Genomic DNA, 26,566 nt, shown 5'->3' on the forward strand with positions numbered 1-26,566 from the left:
ATATTTTCTATAGGGTTCTGTCCTCGGGGAATCTACATGTATTTCACGGTAATTAACAGTTACAAAATTTTTCCTAACAAGTACAATTGAATAGGAAATTGATTATAGATACAGGGAGTATGATCCCTTTACACAACTTTCCGCTTAGTGTACTACCCTCCTACAATGTGTTTGCAGCACAAGCGTTTTGCTTCGGAGTCCATTCCCTACTAAGATAACAGACATACAGACAACTCAGATCAGACCTATCCAATCATGTAAATACCTGTAATGATAACACCTGTATTAAGTTTATCACTTTATTATTGATACTTTGAGCACAAAAACACACATTTATTACAATCAACGTAATTGGAGATAAAAAGGCCGCAATTTTTTGTGGGGGACGGGGGGTACCAACAAATGTACCAAAATAACAATGGGCACATAGGGGGCCGAGTGTAAGCACAAGTGCCCGATCCGAACGGTCACCACGTTCTGGACCAGTGAATGCGGGACTGCCCTTCTCCCTGTCTCCAGCGCCACCTGGTGTACTCATTTACTTTACCAGACTGTGGCCTCCCCCCGAGGTGCGAGGTGGAGCTGAAACCAGCCCTGACAGGCCATGAACCACGGATGTTACCATATAATGTTACTTTAGACAACCTATGTGATACATGTACTTATGTATCACATACCAAAACGCCCCCCTGCTTTGAGGCAGGGTGGGAAGACAACCAGGTTATGGGGCCACTTGATTCCAACATACACAAAAATATCCCCCAGTCCCCGCCACAGGACATAGACACTATGTCCCCCCACAAAAATTAAGTACTTGTAATAAAACATCGAGTTAATTTGGAGGATATACATTGGTTCTCTTGTTTAAAAACATGTGTAGAGCAGACTGCAGGTTATTAAGGTAAACCTCAAGACCAGTTTTGACAAGTGGGTACCATCATGCCTGAACAATTGTATTTCTGAGATTTTAATGGTTGAGTCATTGTTTATGTAACAGCCATTTACTACAATAGTTATAAACTTTTTGATAGACTTGTTTACTTTGAGCCGTTTCTTGTTAATTTTTGCACCTGCTGTTGGAGGGGCACCATGCCAGTACAGCCTAGGTAACATTGAGGAAAAGATTAAAGTGGTACTTGGAGGAAGTGCGTTATAGCGATACAGGCTGCACTGTATTTGATGAATAAGTTTGATGCTTGTTAAATCTGGTGTAGTTAAATCATTAGATCCAAGGTGTATCAATAGAATTTTGGGTGTAGAATACTGAAGTAAATAATCAGAAACTGCCTTGTCTAACTGATCCCAATGCATACCCCTATGCCCTAAAAAGTAATTGAGGCAGGTAAATTAAGGTTACTTCCCCCTGATCGGTAGGTTGCAGCATAATGGCCTGCCCAGAATGGAATTGATGATCCCATTATCCAAATGGTTGGGGTACCTGAAGAATCTTTGGTAGAGTTAGTAGGTGCTACAATAACAAGGGGACAGCTTTACTGTCTCCTAATGTAAGTTAGATATGAAGTTGATCGCCTCCTTCCTTTTGCTTTTATTTCAGTATCCGAGAGGCCTTGTCGGTTGCCATGCCGATTCTGAAACTATGTGACCTAAAGTGCCCGGTGACCCCAATGAATTGTAATGCTTTTTTCTAAAATGACTTGAAACTTATAATTTCTAAGTGGCTTAGAATTTAGATGTGTAAGATGCTTGCCATTTCTTTGTAAACCATCCCTTAAAGCAAAAAAAAAAAATATTTAAGATTGTGATTGGGCTGATAGTGGATTCAGTATGAGAGGCGATATCTACCATAACAGATTGTCCGATTTTGTCCGTTTTAGACCTTTGAATAGTGATCTGGCAAAGGTTTTGATTCTTTATTTTAATGTCTGAGAAATTGAGTGCCAGTGTTTCACTCACTCTTAGCAAACCATTAAATGAAAGAGTAAATGCTGCTGAAAAGAGAGCGGTTTCATAATCGGAATTGCAAACATTGGGCAGGGAATGGATAATTTGTGAAAAAGCTCAAATGAAAATAGGGGTTCTTTTGTCTTTGTTTGTACCTACTGATCTACGCAGCCCTTCCAGGGTTTTAGAAACTATGAAACTTTTGTGTGTGTGTGTGTGTGTGTGTGTGTGTGTGTGTGTGTGTGAGGGTGTGTGTGTGTGTGTCCTGAAAGCCATGTATTTTGTGTATGTATGAGATTGCATTTAGGTACAGTGATACTGTTCTGTATGACATATTATTAAGTGAGAGAGAACCAATAAAAAAATTCACGAGCTGTTACACTGATACTGGCCAAATAATTTGGAAATTAAATTTTGAAAGGAAGTTTTGAATTTTGTTCAGCGCTGTTGAATATGCTCGATGTGTTAATGGTGCTATTGAGCATTGTAATAATCGATCTGTCTAGCATTATATTTCCCAGATGTGGCTTGGTAATGGGGTAGGCCCTAAGTCTGCCTGCGGTGCCAGTCACCTGAATCTGCCCCACTGAAATCGAAATAAGGAGTCTACAATGGTTTTGTTTTGTGGGAAAATATAAGGCCTTAATACCAATATTTGACTTTAGGCATATTAACACAAGCTTGCGAACAAGATTCATAACCCTATCAGATTTAGATGTGTTGTTGATGATGTAGACAACTGACATGTTTTCAATATGGAAGACAAGTCTAGAATTGGCAAGATGGCTCTGCCATAATATAATAGCGACTACAAGGGGAAAAGTTCCAGGAAAGTCATGTCCCTAGTAATACTTACCCAGGTAGTTCAACTCAAAGGCTTGGCCAGACCCCATAAGCCCATTTCCCCCTTAACATTTGCTAAAGTAGATACCAAACCCTCCAATAGTTTCCCCTGAGCTATCTGTGAAAAGTTAAATTGTGAATCCAGGGTTGGGTAAATATAACCGATATACCATTGTAAGACTGCAAAAAAGTTTTCCATACTGTGAGGTCAGCTTTTATGTTCTTTGTTACCCTTCTTCTGTGATATGGTGGGTGAAGAAAAAAGGGGGGCCTGCGACTCGTTTTAATGCTAGTTCTTTTTGAATTTTTACTTTCAGCTATTACTGTATTAGCCTTGAGGCTAGGGAGGTTAGAAGAATTGTGGGTTGTCCTGAGGCCCAAATATTGGAGATTAAAACCATACTTAAACCCTGGAATATGAATTCACAATCAGAGTATCCAACTAAATGTTTACATAAATTTTGTACAAATGTAACTTGATTAGTGTTCTACCCAAAGAATATATTGAACCATTATTTTGAACACCTGATACTTGGGTGGTTAGCTTCGCACTTGCTGCATGTATGTCTGTACTTGCACTTGCACTTAGGGAAGAAAGGGCAACTTACTCCGTTGTTAAAATGATTACAATAAAATTCCAAAGTACGGTTTAGATTGCTTGGGTAAGAACTTTGACTTTAAGAAGAGGTTCGATTATACGTTTGAATAGTTTCGTCCTTGTTAGATATGTACAAAAGCCAAAATTCCTGATTAATTTGACCCCATGACAACTGGGGCTGGTTGGCCATTTTTAAACGAAATTGCCCGTCATATTTACCGGTAAACCAATTATTTGACCTAGTAGCAGCGATTCTGATATCTCTGAGATATTTGAGTAGTTCTTGAGCCCGTGTTGGAAATTTCTCCAACATTATGCTTGTAAATATAATAAAAGCCGATGTTCACTTATCGATTGTGAGAATGGTATTTGTTTTTTGTTTCACAGCCGCCCTTCTTTAATTTGTATGTCCCCTTGCGATTCATAATCTTGTAATTCACAAGCTGTTTTAGTAAGCAGAGAGAGATCTATAAATTTGCACTCTCATATTTGTTTTTTTAATTTTCTGAGGGACGTGTGAACCTACAGAATCATAACAACTGATATCTTGTAGTGGTTGACTTAAAAAATTTGAATTTGACTCACCGCTTCCACTGGGGATTCCAGGGATGCTTTGTTCTATTTGTGGTGTTAACGTCGGTTGTATAGTATCGGATGACAGGGGAAGTGTTTCTGGGGGAATTCCAACGGCGCCTGTTACCTCGGCCGGGGCCCGGCGTGTTGGCGAGAGATTTGTCCTGGGCTTGGTGCTTTGCCTGCACCGGTGCCCTCTGCCTCTCGATGGGGTTCATATAGTCTCCATCCGATTCCTGGACGCTCTTTTGGTCACTGACGTTCTAACTGGTGGCATAATTTCGGTTCTGTGGACGTGATGGCCTTTGATAACTTAGTGTAGAAAAAAGCGTTTATTGTTTACGTTTCATAAATTTATTGTGTGTTTTTGAGTTAACCAAACACCGTCATTCCTAGGCATACTTTTAATTTTACATTACATACTTTAAACTACTGTGTTACGTAACATTCATATATTAATAAAGTCAGATCTCCCATTAAAAATCATCAGCTCAAAAGGAGATGCCACCGATTAAGGTATCCCACTGATATAGGACCCTCCACGATAAATATTTGCAAAATTATTCGGGGGAGGGTACTATGGATAAAATAATGAAAAATGATAAGGGTTCTGGAGGGGCGTTGCTAAAACGAGGAACGGAAAACAGATTATATCTTTTATTTTAGATTAAATCACCTTCAATACACAAATTTATAAACAATATATATTTTATAAATTCAATTCCCCATTATTTAAATCAAGTTGATTTATTCATGTTCATAAAATCTTTTATTCACAAAAATCGCAGTCATAGCAGTGACGTAGAAACGATTTTGAAAGGGTCCGGGGGGGGGGGGGATTAAACTTACCTGAAAAGAATTTCCCAAGCGAAAAAAGAAGACGATTGTTTGATTCGGGAGGTGGAATAAGAGTAAACTCCAGCATCTTTCATTTTCTTAAACTCCTTTATGGAGTTTTTTGTATAATATCCCCTGTCAGTATTTTTATTAGATTGTACAAATTTAAAATTGGCAGAAAGCAAACAACTAGCACAAAAAAGTGTGCTGTTTCTCGATTTACTTCTCCGTGTTCTTAAAACTGTCATCTCAAAATTTTACCAACCGTGTGTTCCTAACATATTCTTTCAGCGTTTCCACAGCAAAACATTCCTTAGAATTGTTTCTAATAGCCCATATGGACCTGGAATTGAGATCATCTAAAATTTCGCCTATTTATACTGCCATTTTGGTTTGCAAGATAATTCGGTCCAATGCGCTTCGTACAGATGTAAACCACGCCGTTAATTGATAAAGGAGTAAGGACTTTATCGAAATCTAGCTTTTTTGCGATTGAGGTGCATTTTTGTGCGCAATAAATATACATTTTTTTTTTCAGTGGGTGGCACTGTAGCTCTCCGGTCTATCAATATATATTTTTTCGGAGAGCTACAGTTCTGCAGCTAGCAAACAACTTACTGAAGGCTCAAATTTTATATGCTCAAGTCTCAAAATTTATATGATTGATACTGAGTCCGTTTGAACTTAAATATTGTATTTTCCCTTTTATTAATTAAAAAGAAACTAACTTATAAAATGTAAGGAACATATATATTCATATGATTGTTGAAAAATTGCAAGTAAGTCAATACAATTTATTATGCTTTTTTTCATTTCTAAACAATTGGCAAAATGCTAATCCTCATATTAGGGGTAATTTCTGACAATTTAGTTTTATTTAATTTTTAATTTTAATATTTTTCAATCTTAATTGTTATTTCAAAGAAAATTGTTACATGTTACAACATCTAACAACAATTGTTTATAATTTAAAGTACTATACAATGTATAAGACTTTGTAACCCATTTGAGTTTGAGGAATTTTTTTTCAAAAATTGGCAATTTGTAAATCCCCATATCTCAATGAGTTATTATTTCCCAAGCTCAATAGTGTGCAAAGATAATGTTTAGGTTATATTTGTACAATAAAATCAAAAAAAGTAATTTCAAAGATTGGTTTTGGAAGATTTTGGGCATTTAATTTGTAATACTTTTGGCAATTCTTGAAAATTGGCATCATGCCAATTTTCAAGAGTTGTCTGCCCTTTGATATATTGCATATTTGATGATGATGAATGTCAATTTTGAAAGAACATGGTCTTATGATACTTTAAAATACCTTAAGGGAAATGCAAGTTTAATTTTGAGTAAATAAATCAAATGTGAATTTTACCATTTTTCTTGAATTTTTTAAGTGCATCTGCACTTAAATGTGCAAAAAGGAGGTGGCGTTGCCTACGGCTGCCATGTTGAATAATGGGAATTCTTTTGGTCATTTTTAATAACATATTATAAAGTCTAACTACCCACCAAATTTCATTAAGATATGACAACCTTCCATTTGGACAGTTCTGCATGGTTTCCTCGCGGACTGACTCTTAAGAGTACATACTAAAGATGCATAGACATTAAGTATATGTTAAAAGACAAAAGATATATAAAAAGAGCAAAATGTCTCATATTTGGAATGACCTTGACCTTTGACCTTTACATGAATTTGAAGGTCAAAAGTCAATGAATCATATGCAGTTGGTCCCATGTCTCTACGACTTGTCATTAAAAAAAAATTATTTGTTAAATTAAAAAAGTTTCAGGGGCAATAACTCATTGAAGGGGTCACCGAATGCTTTCGCAATGAATAGATTGAAGAGTCCCCTTCATTAGTCGAAGACATTGGTGAAGGTTTCATACCTCTACGGTTTACGGTTTCAGAGGAGAAGCGATAACAAGCATTTCTTGCAAAAGAGGCAATAAATTCGATAGGGGTCAAGATTCATTTACGCAGGGTCAACTGCAATAATCTTTTACGGAGTACATTCTTATTAACTTTAAATCTTTTCGATGAATCTTCAAACAAAAAAAAACATGCGGTGGAAAAATAACTAGGAGACTTATTGTTCACAGAACAATAAGAGGTCTTTCCATCTTCTTCGAATTTTAAATTTGTTTTATATCTGACTCCTAAAAATTAATTCCATGAAAAAGAAACCAAAACTCTCTTAAAGCATAGAAAAAATGAAAATAAAAAAAAGAATGACCTTGACCTTTGACCTTGAAAAATATTCAAGGTCAAAGGTCAAGGGTCACAATGCAGTTGTCCACATGCTTCTGTGACTGTTAGTTTTCAAGTTATAAGGTTTAATAGAAAGCACAAAGAACTTAAAGGGTAAAACCTCATATAAGGGGTCATCAGATCCATTTGCACTTATACAGTGAAGTTAGGCCTAAAGACGCTTAAGACAGTAGTGAACTTAAGGTTTGGTGTCTCGACAGTCTACGGTTTCTGAGGAGTAGCGATAACAAGGTTTTTCGCACAAGGGGCAATAACATTTAAAAGGGTTGATATTAGGGGACAAGAGTGAAATCATTGAAAACAGTTTTAAGAGTACATTTTAATCATGCTTAGACATTAAGTTTATGTTAAAAGACAAAAGAGATATAAAAAGAGCTAAATTTTCCATTATTGGAATGACCTTGACCTTTGACCTTTACATGAATTTGAAGGTCAAAGGTCAATGAATCATATGCAGTTGGTCCCATACCTCTACAACTTGTCATTTTGAAAATTTTTAATTATTTGTAAAATTCAAAAAGTTTCAGGGGCAATAACTCAGTAAAGGGGTCATCGAATGTTTTCGCAATGAATAGATTGAAGAGTCCCCTTAATTAGTCAAAGACATTGGTGAAGGTTTCATACCTCTACGGTTCACGGTTTCAGAGAAGTAGCAATAAGAAGCATTTCTTGCGAAAGGGGAATAACTTCGAAAGGGGTCACGGTTCATTTACGCAGGGTGAACTGCAAACATCTTTTACAGGGTACATTCTTATGGACTATAAAAAGATGAATCTTCAAACAAAAAACATGAGGCGGAAAAATAATAAAAAAAATAAAAAAGAATAATAAACAGAAAGGTGGAAAGACCTAACAAACAGAAGAATTTCAATATGTCTTTCCACAGAAAGGTGGAAAGACTTAATAAGCATTTCAAGAGGTCTTTCCACAGAAAGATGGAAAGACCTAATAATAAACAGAACAATTTCAATAGGTCTTTCCACAGAAAGGTGGAAAGACGTAATAATACATTTTCACTATATAATTTATCTAGCCAAACCCTAGCACTAGGACCCCTGAAACCAGGGCCATGAATTTCACAATTTTGATAGAGGACTCAACGCTGATTACAATCATGCAACCAGTTTGGCTGCTTGATGTTAAAGAGTAAAGAAGAAGATTTCTAAAGATTTCAATAATTTTAGTGGTTTGGTCCTGCTTATCAGGCCCCAAAGGGGCAGAGACCATGAAATTCATAATTTTGTTTACCTTTATCCATAGATGCTTTATATTAAATTTGGTTGAAATTGGTTCAGTGGTTGCAGAGAAAAAGCTGAAAATGTTCAAATGTTAACGCTGGACGCCCATGGCACGACGACGGACGAAAACAGATAGCAATAGGTCACCCAAAAAATTTCTTCCTACTTACGGCCTATAGTGGGGGGATAAGATTTAAATGGTTCTTTAGAAAAGTGTCAACTAGACAACGACTGAAATAACCTTTAACCCCCCCCCCCCCCTAATTTTGAGTATTCTTGCTGCAACGGCTGCAAAAATAATTTGCCGAATACTTAAACCATGTAAAACAATTTATTTTATTTTTTGAATGAATAAACACAATCAATCGTACAAAAATTAAATTTACGAGAACCAAAGACGCAGTACATTAAATCATATGGAAAAAAGAATCTTGCAACCGTCAGGGGTTATGTATGTTCATTTTTTCTCTGTCAAAACAACATATGTATATATGTAATTTAAATACATTATCATCTAATAATGAATATATTTTTATTTCTGATGAAAAAAATTGCAGTTTATCCTCACATGAACAACATCAGGTATATCAACTATACAGATTTCTTGATCAGTGCCTGTTCCATCAATGAAACATGTATACATATAAATAATCAATCCGTTGAATCCTACTTTGAGTATTATCCCCCCTTCCCTGCTTGAAAAGCAGGAGAGTATATAATAATCGATATGTCCGTACGTCCGTCTATCCGTTTGTTACACTTTCATACTTTTAACTCCTCTCATACCACTAAATGAAATTTGATGAAACTTTCAAGAATCTTTATTACATATTACCATTGTCCACATCCTATTTTACCTTTTGATCCGACATATATTTTGGGTTCCCCAAAGCAAAACATAGACCCTGTCATTATGTTCATATGAGAGGCCGGGTTATCATTTAGTGAGATCATTGTTCACAGTACCTCTAGTTTATATTCTTATAAATATAAACAACAATGTGTTTGTGAGTTGCTATTCGTTCGCCGGCAACAAAGTTAAAAAAGCATATTTTAACTTATAAGTCACAGTCAAGGTCACGAGGTCATTGACTATGGTGTCATTTAAAAGAACCTAGTCAGTGGTGTATGCATATCAAATATGAAGTCTCTGTCTTTTATGGTTCAAAAGTAATGGCGAAGGTTAAAGTTTGCAGACAAACAGACAGAGAGAGACAAATAGATAAACAGACGGACAGGACAAAAACAGTATACGGCTCGGATCTTACGATCCAGACGCATAAAAATAGTTTTTCTTTGGTTGCTAGTAAAGAAATTAATAAGTGTTTTAGCTTGTTATATTTTTCTCTGCAACAGCTGCGATATTAATTCTCGTATTTACAAGCATTTTATTGTTAAATCATCCTGAAAAATATGATGATTTAAAAAAGACGATCTCTCTACCTTCTTTAGAAGATGACACCTTGTACTGCAATAGTAGCAACAGGACGTTTAAAATCAATTGGGTGGGAAAATAAGGAAAAAAATATGAATGTTCTTCAAAATAAAGAAAATAGGAAGAAAACTCGGATTTTTCCTTATTGCTTACTGCTGATAACATTAAAGCAATATGAGCTGCAACTTTGATGTCAAATTTTTGTTGTTGCAAAATTGTAAATAACTATTTCATTGACAGAAAAAATAATGTTAATAAGCTTAATTCTGTTGTTTATATTTGTGATTGACGAACTATTCATAAGCTTCAATTGAATCAAAATTACATTATTGTCATCCTGTACAATTATGATTTCTTATATAAAACTGTATATTGGATTGTAGACAGAAATCCTCTGCTTTATTTTTGTCTTACTGATCATCAACGTTTAAGTTTCATGCAAAGTTGTAATAACGCATTTTAACAGTCAAATAAAATTTTCAAAAATGCAGCTCATATTGCTTTAAATATCCAATAAACATTGTAAAAATTTCTATTTCCTTTTTTTCACATTGATCATTCTGCAGTGTCAGAATCATATTGTGAACTTGTCTCATCTTTTTAAATGATCAAAAATTGAAAGGGTAAATGTATTTAATAACTGAGTATTAAAACAGATTTTTTTCTGACTTGTTTATGATATAATTTCAAAGGCTTGTGAATGATTAGATTTCGTGTTGAAACAATTTTCGTGCAATGCATGGATGCCTCACATCCATGAACTAACATCTTCCATGAATTTAACCCAATTAGGGTTTCAACGTAATTTTTTCTTTGTAGGAATGGGTTAATACATGCACAAAATTACAAGCCTCTAGTTACAAGGCTGCAAACTTCCATCAAAACAGAAAAATTTATCCTCACGGATGTTTATGATTCCAAAGTACACAACACTATCTGATGTATCACGGTTTTTTAAATTTATTTTGATCTTAAATAAAAATATTTATAATGTTACTTATACAGTATAAATTGTAAATAAAAACAGTGTTACGCACTTTATTACAACGGAAAATCGAACATAATTATGTGCGAATTTTTCTTTTCATTAAGCAACTTTTTTTCAGCACTTATAAGCAACAATGGGATGCTGTTATTCAAAACTTAAAGATGAGGAAGTAGTTACAGCTGTATCAGAAAGAACTGCAAAGTATTCTAATAAAAGTCATACAGTGAAGCAACTGGTAAGCACACACTATATACATTAGATGAACCAAAGGTAGAAAATATGTGAGCAGGAGAGTAACCGACGAATAAGCCGTATGATTGTACGAACGAAAGTAAAAGATAGAAATTCACGGAAAATGGATTCAAATTACTTTTCAGAAATGTAAAGGGTTTTAAGTATTCTAAATATAAACAAACTAGAAATGCAAGAAATAGTAAAACTGTAGGGACGTGGAGGTTGAAGAAAGATTAAACGAATGAAAAAGTGATGCTAAACAAGAATGTTTGTACTAAATTATTTTCTCTCGTATTTAAAAATTGTTCCTTCCAAAATAAACAAACAATTAGGCAACAAAAAAAAAACAACATCAGAACAGAAAAAATAAACAATTGCGATGTACAAACCATTAATAATCAAAAGAAATTGTAATCGATTCGTAGAAAAAAATGGTGTAGAATATGGTAAACATTTTAAGTCATATCTGTCACTAAAGCACGTAATTTATCGTTCTTAATTCCTGTTGTGTGTAAATTTTAGACCTCGCGTGCCTTTGAAATAATTATAAGTTTGAAAAAAAAAAATGAACGGCATCAAATTTGCCTCCATGGAACCAAAGGTTAAATATAAACTTACTGTTTAAGTTTTAATTTTTTAATTATTTGTACCCCTTGACTCCTTTTAAGGTCTGTTCATTCAGGTATTTGCTGTATTGTAAAATAGTTTCCCTGATATTCACAATTCAAAAGTATCTTTTACGTAGGAAGAATATAGGAACATTCAGCATGAGAATTATGCATTTTAAACAGTTTTTACATATTTTCATAATACTGTTTACAAACAAATGAGATTTTCTTATGTTGACATACACTTCTGTTTATTTATGTTTTGCATCCTAGATAATATGGTGCAATAATTGGAAAGTTTAACGTACATGTATATTAAATGAAAATAAATGTACGTGAAACCTATAAAATTGTGAGGGTGGAATCACCTCAATTGACTGTTCATAGTATTTACAAATAGTGTGTCTATTACCTATAACTATCAGTTTGAAGATTTATCCTGCCACACCGAGGATACTTTTATCGAGGGAAAAGGGGTATTTGAATAAATGTTTACTGACAAGTGGCAAGTGGCAACTTTACTTATAAGTTTTATGTCAGAAAATTTGTTGTTATTTTAAGCTTTCTGATATATTTACAGTGTATGCAAAACAATGGAAACATTCTGCATTAATGTTGCTTTTTTGTCATTAAGGCTACGCTCTACAAGGGCCCTATAGTGATCAGTCTGTCTGTCCGTCTGTCTGATATCTTTTGTATTTTCTGTCCTTGACTCAATCTTGCTCATACTTCACCCAGATAGTGTCTTTGGGTAATGGCTGCGTAATGACCTTGAATCATGTTTCTAGGTCTAAGGACAAGGTTATAGCATTAGTCTTTGAAAAAATCCTTGTCGGGAGCATATATTATAAACCCTTGGTCCAATGTGACTCCTACTTTTTTCACAGAATGCTACTGGGCAATGTTTGTGCAGTGTCATCAAACAAAGTTCTAGGTCAAGGGTCAATTTGAGAAATAGCTCCTCTGTTTAAATTCCTGTCTAGAGCATAATTATTTTCTTTCTCCTCGGCCCAATCTTACTCATACTTCACCCACAAAGTTTCTTAGAGTATAGGGTGTGAAGTGTCCTTGAACCATATTTGTAGGTCATGGGTTAAGGTCATAGCAGTATTTCTTTAAGTCCTCGCGGGGTTATCTTCTCTCCATTTGATCATAGCAGAATTATATGAAAATTCCTTGTCCGGATCATATCTTTTCTCTCCTTGGTCCAATGTTGCTCATACTTCACTTAAAGAATTCCACTGGTCAATGAATGTGCAGTGACTCTGAACAAAGTTTCTAGTTCAAGGGTCAAGGTTAAAAATATCACCTCTGTTTAAAATCTTTGTTTGGTTCAAAATTCTTTCTCTTAAGTCCTTTCAGCCTCAAACTTTACAAATTGCCTAAGGGTACTGAAAATTTGTGAGGTTCCGCGGAATTATGACCCCGAGGAAAAAGTACGTCTACAGTATTGCAAGGATATTTCCTTCAAGCCAACATTTGGGTAATTTACCTGTTGAAAAAATGATATATTTTTTTTGTAAAGTGGAAGCATAGTTTGTATTGATGATTTTTTATATTCTTTTCTTATTTTGTCCTCTCCTGATGCTTTGTCTTTTTCTTCAGTTGGCTTTTGTTTTTACTTCTAACAGCATTTTACGAACTTTTTGAATGTACGTTCCCGAGAAGGTAATAATCAAGTTATGTTACGTTAATGTTTGGATAAAATTTTAAATTTTAATAAAATATAATAAACTATTGTATTTTTAGATTTTTTATGGTTTAATTTTACTTTTAAAAGTCAGTTACCTCGTTTTAACGAGATTTTATCTCGTTTGAACATTTAGTTAGATTTTGATCACTTTAAAATAATTTAATCACTTTAGAATTAAGTCGTTTAAATTTTATATGTGTTAATTTGCTCAAAATGGCAATTCAAAATGACGTCTGATAAACTCGAAGTTCTGAGTCGTTTTGCAGAAAATTAACTACAGTTTGATTTTATATGTATAGTATATATAGTATATTGATTAGTCCATTAAATATGAACAAACAAAAATACTTGAAAAGATTCATTGTTTTCTGGAAATTAGTTTAAACAAACTTGACTTAACAGTTTCCAAATTTTCCCTTTCTGATTTGACTGCACATGTTCGCAAGTCTTTGAGCCCACGTCCACCTAAAATCACTTCTGAATCCTGTCATTATCCACTCGCCCTTCTTCCTCAATATCCCTCGTCACACCATCAAATATAACTGAAGAAATTTTTGTCCAATTTCATTGAACACTTTATTCTAACTTTTCAGCACTTATAAGAACTTGGAGTTCGAGTTAGTATTCGAGTTAGTATTATCCCCTAACATCTTCTATTCCAGATTTATTTGCCATATGTTTCAGTCTATCTTTTCGGAATTTTTGGTATTTTCAAGACTCAAGTAAAATTTTCCCCGATGTCAAGGATGACAACCCCTTCGCACGTAGAAGATCGTTTCTCTGGAGTTTGAAATAGAGTAAGCTCACTGAGGGCCGCCAGAGAATCCAAAATTCTTTAAAGACCGACTATTTAAACTGCATGATAGCCCACCGAAACATGGCTGAAAGATTTCCGACTCGGCGTTAAACAATACTAGTGTACAATCAATCAACCAACACTCAAAAACAACACATTTATGTTTAAATGTTAAAAGTCTATTTTGTTTTCCAAAAACTTTTTCAAAATGATCTAGAGGTACTCTGAGCAATTAATTAGCTCAATGCCTCCGTCTCCCATATCAATATACTGACAGTGTCCATGTTTTGCTATGTGTTGGATCAAAAAGTAAAATAATAGGTCACAGTGTCAATACATGTATGTAATTAAGATTCTGTGAAAGTTTCATCCAATTTCATTCAGTGGTATGAGAGGAGTTGCGGATAGGAGATGGGTACCCCAAAGCGTACGGGCATAAACCGATTACTCTATACCATACCGCTTTTCAAGCGGGGGGGGGGGTTAAAAAAATCTCTGATATACAAGACACGTAGCTCATTATTATGTTAAAGATTTGTTGTCTTTTAGGGTAGAAAGGTCATTCTATTCGCAAGAAAATTCTCAAAATTTATCATCTGGAATCACATTGTGTGCATATTTGTGTGAGAAAGTTTTAAAATTTTGCAATTTAAGAGCGCCTGCAGATTCCTCTTGATTCCTATCATTAACAAGCTTTCGTATTAAAAGACTTTTACAAGAAGCGCTGACTTTCACAGCTGATGGTTTACTGGACATTTAAACCTGAATCATGTATGGAGGTACGGAATTGATAATAGATAAGAACACCTTTCTAGTGATAATAGGTTGCGCCCCTAATGTTGTTAGGGGCACTAACATGTGAATACCGGGAGTTGAGGGACAACTGATGTACGCTTTGAAATAACCCGTTATTTGGATGAATTGAATGTTTAGCAAAACATTCATATCGTAAAAGAGCTTCCGTACATTATTCTAGTGTAAAAGTAAGCTGTCAACTGTAAAAGTCAGCGGTACTAGTAAAAGTCCAATAGGCCTAAGACATTCTTGATTTCGATCTAGTCAACACTTCTCTTGACAAAAAAATTTTCTTGAGAACTTTACAAGGCAGCTTGATCTACACTTCTTTGTAAGGATAGTGTAAGGTTGTAGCAAGAATCGAGGGGAATTGAACACAAACATTTTCTTCTTTCAGATTTTGTAAATTTCAAAATTTATAATTTATTTACTGTTCAATACAAAATTATCCGTTCACAGCATGAAATATTTGAGAATGGAGTTGAATTTTTGGCTGAGAATAACAAAATGCAATTGTAGGGACACAGAATCAGAGCTGGACAATCAAGAAAATCTATGGTTTACGTACTAGTATATAATACTGATAATTCTTAATACATATGTTTATATTTGGATATTATAATATATTCAGATTTATATGATGTAACAACAATTACTAGCCCTCTAATTGGTCGTGGTCAATCATTTTAAAAATCATACTTAATTAAAAATGTTGCACTAGACCTTCCACATGAACATAAACATGCATTTATTTTTTTTCTACACTGGACTAAATATAGATCAAGAATTTCCATTAATTGAATGTTCACTCGCCTTAATGTTCGGGGAATACTGCTCTTGGGGTAGCTAAATTTTCATTTTGTCATCAAAACAGCAATTATTGTATGATATGATTAACTTATTATATGAAGAAGCATGGTGAGACAGGTAATAGGTAAAATGTCTTCGGAATTGTCGTCATAAATTTATCTTATTAAACAAAAATCCGTGTTATAAAAATCTTAAGTCATGAACAAAAATATCCTCCAACTTTCATTGCATATTTGAACATTATTTCATGAATAAAAAAAAACAAACTTAAATTTATTTTTTGCAAAAGGAACCAGAATTAAGCAGTTTGGGTATTTTACAAAATTCGAGTGCATATAAGATGTCATTTGAATTGCAATTTTGAGCAATTAACAAATTTTAAATTTAAACGACTAAATTTTCCTATATAATGTGATCAAAATATAATAGTGTTCTATTGTCATTTTACATAAATGTACTACGCTCAGTAAGATATTCACAAATCCTTTCTCCTATGTAAACGACATTAAGAATTTGAAGAAAAAGATGAATATCCGCCATTTTGAATCGCCATTTTGACTTCTAACTTACAGCTGCGCCATCAGTCAATTGTAGAAAAGTGAGATGTAGAGGGAAAATTACAAATCTGCAGTGTATGAATATTTGCAAATGTAAAATCCTGAACAAAGAAGAATATAGAAACAATAAACAAAAATCACAGAAAAATCGAATTAAATGTAGAAACGACTAAATTTTCTGAGTTTAACTTATAATATTATCATTCTGTTATATTCTTTATAGTTTTATTACACTCAGTTAGATATTCATTCATTACTTCTCCATTTTGAACGACATTAAGAGAAAATTAGAAAAATTGGATGTGTCCGCCATTTTTAATCGCCATTTTGACCTCTTAAACACCATTTTCACGAAGGTAAGCATATTTTTTCGTATTCAGCAACCTCGAAATGGATTAAAATCTATACCGGACTAAATTATAATTATTTGCCGTTAAAAGTTATTTCTAGCCTTCTTTTTAAAAATCAGAACCAGACATATATGTTTTTTAATACGCAACTTTAACATGGATCTGATACAAGAATCCATTCTGACAAGGTATCAATGTCTTCTTTTTCATATCTGGCCAATCGACTAGCGTAATGTTCAACAGAATCCATAATATTTATGAAATTCCGACGCCAGTATATATCGGTATACGTCGATATAATGAATTAATTATCTCTATAACGAATTAGTTACGCGCATCCAAATAACTAATTGACTTTCTCGCTATAAGGAGAAAGTTGCCGCAATATTTTGAAATGTAATAGCAATATAGGCATAAGAATGGGTGTTTTTAATACCACTGAATTTAAGCTTATTACCAGTTATCATGTTTCGGAAAACATAGACTTTCACAATGAATGTTTAAAAACTAAATCAGGTTATAATCATGATAATCTGCGAAGCGTTTATGCAAAATAAATATAAAAATTATATATAAATACAGTCTGATGTATAATATTTTGAAACTGAGAAATGTTTTGAAGAAGTGGGGTATAGATGCATCACTAGTTAGACCGTAGGCGTGAAATTAAAGAATTACTGCTTACTCATAACACAACAAACCAGGCTGTCCCATGTATTTGTCTTCGGTGGTTACAAATCAAGTGCATATTTAGTCTAAAACAAAAAAAAAAAGATTCTGTACAATTAATTTCAACAATTGCTTACCATCCATTTTGGCGCCGTCACACTAATCAGTGCATGCGTACCAATAACACCCCAAAGCCCACTTAGATTAACACATAAAGATAAAGAGCTTAACATCAGTAAAATGCAAAAGCGAAAGTGTGAAATTGTGAGGGTGAATGTGCGAAGTTGCGATGACGAAAGAGCGAAAGTGCCAAAATGAGACGGCGGAAAGCAAAGGTGCGATATTAGTATAGCTCCTTCGCCTTTGCACCCTAGAATTCTGGCCTTCGCATCTGCGTTTTTCGCCGTTGCATCTTCGAACTTTCGCTCCTTCGTCTTGGCGACTTCGCACTTTCGCTCTCGTAACTCCACATTCTCTCACCTTCACCCAAATGGCGACAGTGAAAAAGTGCAAGTGCTCAGCTAGATTAAGGACGCCTATAGGAAATATATGCTTTAATTAAAAATATTCCAAGAAAATTAATATGAAATTGATATCTTTTTTTTATTAGCATGAGTTTTAATTTAATAGACATTGTACAAATGCATATGTATGAATGAGGTCTCAACCGAGTTCGACCCCAAAGCGACTTTACGCACATCAGCTGGTTGTCATGTGACATGGTTAGAATTAGAAAAAAAATATAAACAGACACGAATTAAGATTGTGAAAGTTCAAATATATACGGATAATTTTTCACCAAGAAATTGATATAGATTTTTTAAGACAAAATTCTTAACCCGAAAAGGGTGCAATTTCCCCATGCCCTGGAATTACATATAAATTTAGCCGTTCTTTTTTAAAACTTCGTGCATTTACACTATACGCATTGAGATGATGTAAAATCACGGAAAAATCAACAGCCCACAACTTGCTACCATTACCTTTCAAAATAGAAGGGACAATAGGTACCGGGGTACAAAATACTATAATATAAAGTAAAGCGCATATCGTTGAACTTTTGAGATTTTCGAGGGGTTGTGCCTGTGATTTTAGGACGCTTGTGTATCAAAGTACATGAATGCAGCTCTATAAGAGACCTATTCGTTATCACTTAAATAAGACTGTGAAATAATGATTAATGCATTTAAGACTATATGACTCAATTTTATTCAGAACACGCTTACTTAGTTTAAAATTTCACATTTAAAAGTTGCAATAATAGCTTAATATGCGCCTCAAATTCAGAAAAACTACGTGTCAAACTAGTCTATGACGTCATATCTGTCAGTATAGGGAGATCCAGATTTAATTTTACATTCAAACAGTTTTTAATAATGACAAGATATAAGTTTCACATTAGATTTATATTTACAATAATTGGAAGAAAATCAGTGTCTGTAAAAGTGTATGAAAAAGAAAATTAATATATATTTATTCGACGAGATTCATTTGTGCAGTTTTACCTGGATCACCCCTACTAATGTTAATGTGATTTAAATTCAAGACACGTGGTTTAGGTTGATCTATTCAAAGGTTATAGGGTAGAACCGGTTTTTATAAATAAAATTTGCAGTAAACATGATATTGCTATAGCTTGTTTCTTGTGAAAACATGTCCTGTAATTAATGTTTCCAGACTTTTCTGAAAGACTTTCATGATGTTCAACAGAAAAAGGGTGGCTAAAGGAGGGGATGTAAAATTAACAATATATCTTATACTTTTCGACGAAAATTAGAGCTCACTAGTGACCGATTCGCTGGTAAAAAATGTGCATTATCATCTACACTGACAAACCTTTGTTTGCCTTATATGGCTATTGTTATAAATGCGCACAGAGGATCTTATCACGAGCAACTGACCAATCGTTGAATGATTATGAATAGCAACGTTTACGCCAAATACATGTTTACATTTTACTTCGAACACGTAGTTCAGGTCAATCTACGATCAAGTAAATGGACTGCAAAAATTAATAACAAAAAATGTTCCTACGAACAAAATACAAAGATAAGAAATTATGAAAGATGTTATGGGCGTTTTTAATTTGTTGTTTAATGGAAAAGAAAATGTTTAATAAAATGTAGTTTGTGTCTAGTTCAGAACACCAGCGCTTCAAGGGTAAGGAAAATGAGCAGCATCTGCATTTAAATGGACAAAACTCTGTTTACGTCCGTGATCACGTGTTCAGCCAGGGAATTCACCTGGCAAATGTATTCACCGATACTACAACAAAGGAATTACTACAGACGCAAATCGCTTTTGCAGTGTGACTTTCAGAAACCTAGACGTTCGCCGTTTATTTAACAAATGAATTGTTTGTCATTATGAGCATGAAAATGATATTTTTAAAAATGCTTTTTATTTAGTTTTACCGTAAGATTTTCCTTTTTTTTAAAGCGTAAAATTCCTGTAGTATTCGTAGTAACCCATAATGCAATACTCATTCAGCTGATTGGTCAGTTAAAATCACGCTGGTGCTTCATTTGCTAATCTGACGCCAAAAAATATAGTCCCGGTTCCCATGCAAAAATATTTGTCCCAAAAGAAATTTTAATTCATGACTGCAGAAAATTGTATTATAGAGAGTTCTTATTTAAGTTTGAATGAATGTAAGAGAGATCGATTGATTGAAGTACATTTCTACAGACATTATCAGCAGATTCTAGGGTGGTGAAAACTGAAACGCAACATAACTTTTCTGTTTACTATGCCTCCACGTGCAAGTCACTTCCTAGCCACATTTCCGTGAATAATTTACCCTATCTCGCTGAAGTCTCCGTAACTCTCGCCAGAGCCACTACCAGAGCTACTCTGAACTCATCGGGTTTTATAATTTGCAGAACACCGAAAAATAAAAGGTTCCGAACACATTAGTAGGGGTGTGGATATCATAATAGATTTCCCGAAGCCTTGCATAGACTGATATACCTTTGGCAGTCCTTAACCTAGCTCCGTGGCCCTAACTGAACACCATATGTTTGTAATGCAAGTCAAAGATGATATAAAAGGGTGGGGTATTTATAAAGATAACGCTCGGAACTATGAATTATTCTAAAGCGGGGATTCCCAATAGCCTTATCTACGCCAAAACAATAATAAAGGATAAACCAACAGTTAAAGGTAAAGTGTGGAGTTTATTTTAAAAGTCGAGATCAATTTTATATGCCTTTTGTTTTCTTAAATGCTTCGTAATATACCCATGATAACACAGAATAGAAATAAAATAACTTCAGATTATGATATTGATATTAAATCTTTGAAAGATGGTTAAATACGGTAGCGTATATGTGACAAAATATTCACCGAAACAAGAATTCACCGAAAGGTAGATTGATTGATTGTATATTGATAAACTTCCGTCTCGAGAATTTTTCACTTCTATGGAGACGCCACCACTTGCCGATGGAGAGGTGCACATTTTGTCCTACACTCAGCACTAAGGGCCATTGAGCAGGGAAGGATCTTTTTCGAGCCATCACTTACTGCGAGACGGGACCTCAGTTTATACGGCCTCGTCCGATATACCGGTCTTAACGTCCAATAGTGGGATTGGAACCCCGATCAACTCCTTACTTCGCGACTCTAGAGCAGACGCTCGAACAACTGACCAACGTCAATGAAAGACGTTCATTAGAAAGAAACATATACATTGTGTCTCAATAATGTCCAAGTAGCCCTCATATAGAGACTGAATTTATAACTACAGAAAAATCTGTGCTTTACTAGGCAGAGAGCTTATGCGATAGTAATGCGTCCGTCGTCAGTCCGTCCGTCTGTCTGTCTGTCTGTCTTTAAACAATTTTTCAAAATGCTACTCCTCCTACAGTTTGGTCTGATTTCAATATTACATGGTACACAAGTAGACTACACTAAGAAACATAATTCTGTTTATCGGTTTTTTGATATTGTTGAAAAGTGTTGCCGCGGTTACTAAAAATAAAAATTTTTGTGAAATACTTTTAAAATGCTAGTCCTCCTACAGTTTTGGTCTGATTTCAAGATGATAATAACTTGGGACACAAGAAGACTACAATAAGATACATAATTCTGTTTATCGGTTTTTAATTTCGTTGAGAAGTGTTGCCGTGGTCATTGAAAATAGAAATTTCTGTGAAATTCTTTTAAAATGATACTCATCCTACAGATTTGTTCTGATTTCAAGATAACTTGGCACACATGTAGACTAGACTAAGATACATAATTTTGTGTATCGGTTGTTGCTTTCAATGAACAGTGTTGCCGTGCTTACTAAAAATAGAAATTTCTGTGAAATATTTTTAAAATGCTACTCTTCCAATTTGATTGATTACATATTGTTTAACGCCCCTCTCGGAAATTTTTCACTCATATGGAGAAGTCACCGTATGCCGGTGAAGGGCTTCAAATTTTGACCTTTACTAGGCACTCAGGGTCATTGAGCAGTGAGTGATCTTTTTTGTGCCAACGCCTTCCGCTGACACGGGGCCTCGGTTTTTAAGGTCTCATCCGAAGGACCCGCAACTTTCACTTCAAAGTGCCGAGCTTATAGCGAAGGAACAGTTGCTTCCCATTTTTTATCGACTGGGTCAGTCGCGGCCGAGATAGGAACTCAAGACCTCCCGTTCACGGAGCGAGCGCTCTACCGACTGAGCTACCGTGAACGGTCATTCCAATGTGTTTGTTTTGATTTAACTATAACTTGGTAACAATTAGACTACACTAAGACACATACTTCTGTGTATCGGTTTTTGATTTTCATGAACGGTGTTGCCCTGGTTACTAAAATTAGAAATTGTCTGTGAAATACTATTAAAATGCTACTCCTTCTACAGTTTTGGTCTGATTTCAATGTAACTTTGCCTGAAAGTAGACTACACTGAGATACATGATTATCTGTTTTGTGTTTTGGATTTTGATGAACGGTGTCGCTATGGTAGCTAAGATTGAACCTTCTGTAAAATTTTATCAAAAGCTACTCCTACGGTTGTAGTCTTATTGCAGTCTTGTAACAAAAAGACACTTAGTCAAGTATCGTTATTTTACTTATTGCTTTTGTAAAGTTTCGTTTCCCGATTGCTACTTTTCTCTTCCTTTATTATTAGTACAAACCAGTATAGCTACAGTCTCGACAGAGACTTCTGGTTTCTATCATCCAGCAGCTTTTCAACTCTAATGACCAACTATGGGTTGCTGTTATTCACGATCTCAAGACGAAGATGTTCCTCCAGCTGTGCCAAAAAGAACAAAATGTAAATCAGAGAATCATATACGGGTAAGCTCACATTGAGCGTAGATGAGCAAAAGATAAAATAAATGTGAATAATTTAGTGAACGATGAAAAAGCTTGAAATGCTCTATTTGAAAAGGAAAAAAATCAGGTATTACTAGTATTTTTTTTACTGCGGGTATGTTAGGCCGTGAACCTTTCTCTACGTGTGAAAGGAGGTAAGGAATGGGGGGGGGGGGGGTCTCCAAATACTCACTTCTTTAATCATTGAAAAATCTTATAGCTTATGCATGGTTTATTTTGGGTTGATATACGCTATATTGCTTGCAATGACAGATTTTCTAGTAACTGTTGTAATTGCTTTTGGTATGAACTTATGTCAACGTTTTTCCTTAAGAAATAAGGTATCATTTTTAAACATCTATCGGGATATAAATACGGGTTGGTCACGAGATTAAATTCCATAAAGCCCGAAGGGCTTTATGATGAATTTAATCTCGTACCAACCCGTATTTTTAGCCCGATAGATGTTTTAAAATGATATCTATTACTTATATTTACATTTGTGACTTATTCATACTTTATATTTGCCTGATTGTGACTTTTACCGTGTGAAAAGCATTATTTTTCAAACTCAACGGCAAGTATGAAGTCCACTGAACGCCTGTCGACCCATTGCGACGTCACTGAGAAATTACCTCAAACGATTATCCATACGCGCATCTATGACCTGTTGACCCCACACCTGTATTTATACAGTTATAGATACGCATTCCTTTCAGTAGTGTTATTTAAGAAATAAGGTATGACTTTTTGATTAGCTCACCTCAACGAAGTTGGGGGAGCTTATGTAATACCCTCGGCGTCGGCGTCGGTGTCGGTGTCGGCGTCGGCGTCCCGGGTTAAGGTTAAGTTTTTTGGAGCAGTTTTCTTTTTAAGTACTTCTATGTCCTATATTGATTAGACATGCATGGAAGATGGTTCTAGTGTGTTTCATTGTACCAGTCACAGTTTCAGATGCTGCAATTTTAGCAAAGGAATGACCAGGTTAATGTTTTTGGAGCAGGTTAACATTTTTGGTGCAGTTTTTGGTGTAGGTTTCATTTCCAAGTAACTATAAGCCCTATGTTAACCAAACTTGCATGGATGATACATCTAAGGATGCATACTACCGAGCTTGCTTCGGATGCTGAATCTGACCTACTTTTTCCGGTTGAGTGAACAGGTTAAAGTTTTTTGGTGCAGGTTTCATTTCCAAGTATCTGTAAGTCCTATGTTGACCAAACTTGCATGGATGATACATCTAAGGATGGATACAACCAGGCTTGCTTCGGATGCTGAATCTGACCTACATTTTCCGGTTGAGTGAACAGGTTAAAGTTTTTGGTGCAGGTTTCATTTCCAAGTATCTGTAAGTCCTATGTTGACCAAACTTGCATGGATGATACATCTAAGGATGGATACTACCAGGCTTGCTTCGGATGCTGAATCTGACCTACATTTTCCGGTTGAGTGAAAAGGTTAAAGTTTTTGGTGCAGGTTTCATTCCCAAGTAACTATAAGCCCTATGTTGACCAAACTTGCATGGATGATACATCTAAGGATGGATACTACCGGGCTTGCTTCAGATGCTGAATCTGACCTACATTTTCTGGATGAGTGAACAGGTTTAAGTTTTTGGTGCAGGTGTCATTTCCAAGTAACTATGAGCCCTATGTTGACCAAACTTGCATGTATGATGCATCTAAGGATGAATACTACTGGGCTTGCTTCGGATGCTGAATCTGACCTACATTTTCCAGTTGAGTGAACAGGTTAAAGTGTTTGGAGCAGGTTTCATTTGCAAGTAACTTAAAGCCCTATGTTGACCAAACTTGCATGGATGATATATCTAAGGATGCACACTACCGGGCTTGCTTCGGATGCTGAATCTGACCTACATTTTCCGGTTGAGTGAACAAGTAAAAGTTTTTGGTGCAGGTTTCATTTCCAAGTAACTATGATTTCTTTAATGACCAATCTTGCATGGATGATACATCTTAGGATGCATACTACCAGGCTTGCTTCGAATGCTGAATCTGACCTACATTTTGTGGATTAGTGAAAATGTTAGTTTTTGATGTATGTTTCATTTCCAATTAACTATGAGCCTGATAATGTGCAAACTTGCATGGACGATACATCTTAGGATGCACACTAATGGACTTGCTTCGGATGCTGAATTCGACATATATTTTTCAGATAATAGACCAGGTTAAAGTTATGGTTGCAGGTCTATTACCAAAAAACTTTAAGGCTTTTATAACATTGTATTAACCAAACTTGCACAAATGTTGCATCAAGAGATGAAAACTCAAATTTGCTTTAGATGCTTTCATTTTCATGAAGAAGAACTACTTTAAATTTTTTATGTTGGTCTACTTCAAAGTATCAGATCAAAATTGCTTAGATATTTTCATTTTTGGAATGTACACTTTTTGTTGGTTAATTGTGTGACTTTGCCTTATTTAAAGACAACATTCGTTGAGGTGAGCTCTGTAATCTCTGATTACCTATGTTTTTAATTGGGATGTAAAACGGGTTGGTCACGTGATCAATTCCCATAAAGCCCGAAGGGCTTTATGGAAGATTTGATCATGTGCCAACCCGTTTTACATCCCAATAAAACTAAAAAAAAAATGTTACCTAATTACTTATATTTCCATTTGTGACTTATTCATACTTTAAATTTGCCTGATTGTGACTTTTAACGTGTGAAATGCATTATTTTTCAAACCCAACGGCATGTATGTAAGCCACTGAACGCGCGTCGACCCTTTATGACGTCACTGAGAAATTACCTCGAACGTTAATCCATACGAACATCTATGACCTCTTGACCCCATACCTGTATTTATACAGTTATAAAAACGCTTGCTTTCAGTGGTGTTATATAAAGGAAACCATTTGCAAATGTAAATATATAAAGGAAAACATTTGCAAATGTAAATATTTCTGTAACTTATAATCCAATTTTAACTCTGTCCAAAAAATATACACTATTTTAAGCTGAATTACTTCATGAATTAAGAAATTTTACAAAATGAGAATGCAAAACAACTAATTATTTATTTCTGATTCGATGCATATGAACATCATATGTTAACATTGGGTGATTTGAAACACTATTTAAATACTTACTGAGCACTAGTTTAAATACTTTGTGTTTGTACAAAAACTGCACGTGTTTCGTATTTGAACACATTATGTTTTATTATAAATCATGAATGTTTTTTATTGCAACACAAATTAAACAATATTTTTTTACAGTGTAAGACGGAGAGAAACTTTTCTGAGACAAAACATTTGCTATATGAAAGATGTTGTTTCCCAGTGAGGCGGAGTGGCATCGAGAATAGTTTAATACTTACCGTAGGATCTGTATGCCTAAATGGGCCTTCTTTATCGGGAGATATACATATTAACTCTGCATACGATCCAAATAAAATCGTCGACAATTCCGAGATAAATGAACAAGGAAAGCCATACATCAGCATTGTTCCTGATGCACCACCTCCACCAGTGTTACATATATAAACTGTATAATAAGGATTATTATTACATTTTTACCCGTGAAATATTGTAATTTATTCATTGAATAAAAATGATATCCTGTCACAGTGTTACGAATATCAGAAGTGCGGGAAAACTCTCGATCTCCCTTCCCATAACGATGATTGCTATAGAAAAAGCTTCCTTGACCTAATATAAGATAAATGGAGATAATAATCAATTCTGACAGCGAATAAAACTGTCAAAATTACGAAAAATATGTCGCTAAATCCATGTTTACAGTGTGTTCACCTCACTAGCTATGACGTCTCAACCGCTCAACTATGACGTCATGTAGCCTATGACTGTAATACAAAAAGACAGAGGCAAAGGAAATTTCGAAGATTTTGTTTTAAAAATGTAATAAACAGAAAATTCAATGTTTGTAGTTGAATATGGAATTTATTTCACTCTTGAGACAGGATTTTTTTATATTTTCACTCATGCTTCGCACTCGTGAAAATATCAAAAATCCTGTCCCACTCGTGAAATAAATTCCATATTCAACTACAAAACATTGACTATCCTC

General features: G+C 34.8%; 1 long non-coding RNA gene across 1 annotated transcript; it reads left to right on the plus strand.

Moving 5' to 3' along the window:
- The first annotated feature begins 20,264 nt into the window (after nucleotides 1–20,264).
- On the plus strand, nucleotides 20,265–26,352 carry LOC134253543 (uncharacterized). The gene is made up of 3 exons (XR_009989145.1): nucleotides 20,265–20,360; nucleotides 22,376–22,491; nucleotides 25,756–26,352. It is a non-coding gene; the product is annotated as an uncharacterized LOC134253543 (long non-coding RNA).
- The last annotated feature ends 214 nt before the right edge of the window (nucleotides 26,353–26,566 follow it).

This window comes from Saccostrea cucullata, unplaced genomic scaffold (genome assembly GCF_032062105.1).
Source record: "Saccostrea cucullata isolate Sc308-1 unplaced genomic scaffold, CSIRO_AGI_Scuc_v1 ctg1408, whole genome shotgun sequence".
Classification (NCBI taxonomy): Eukaryota; Metazoa; Mollusca; class Bivalvia; order Ostreida; family Ostreidae; genus Saccostrea; species Saccostrea cuccullata.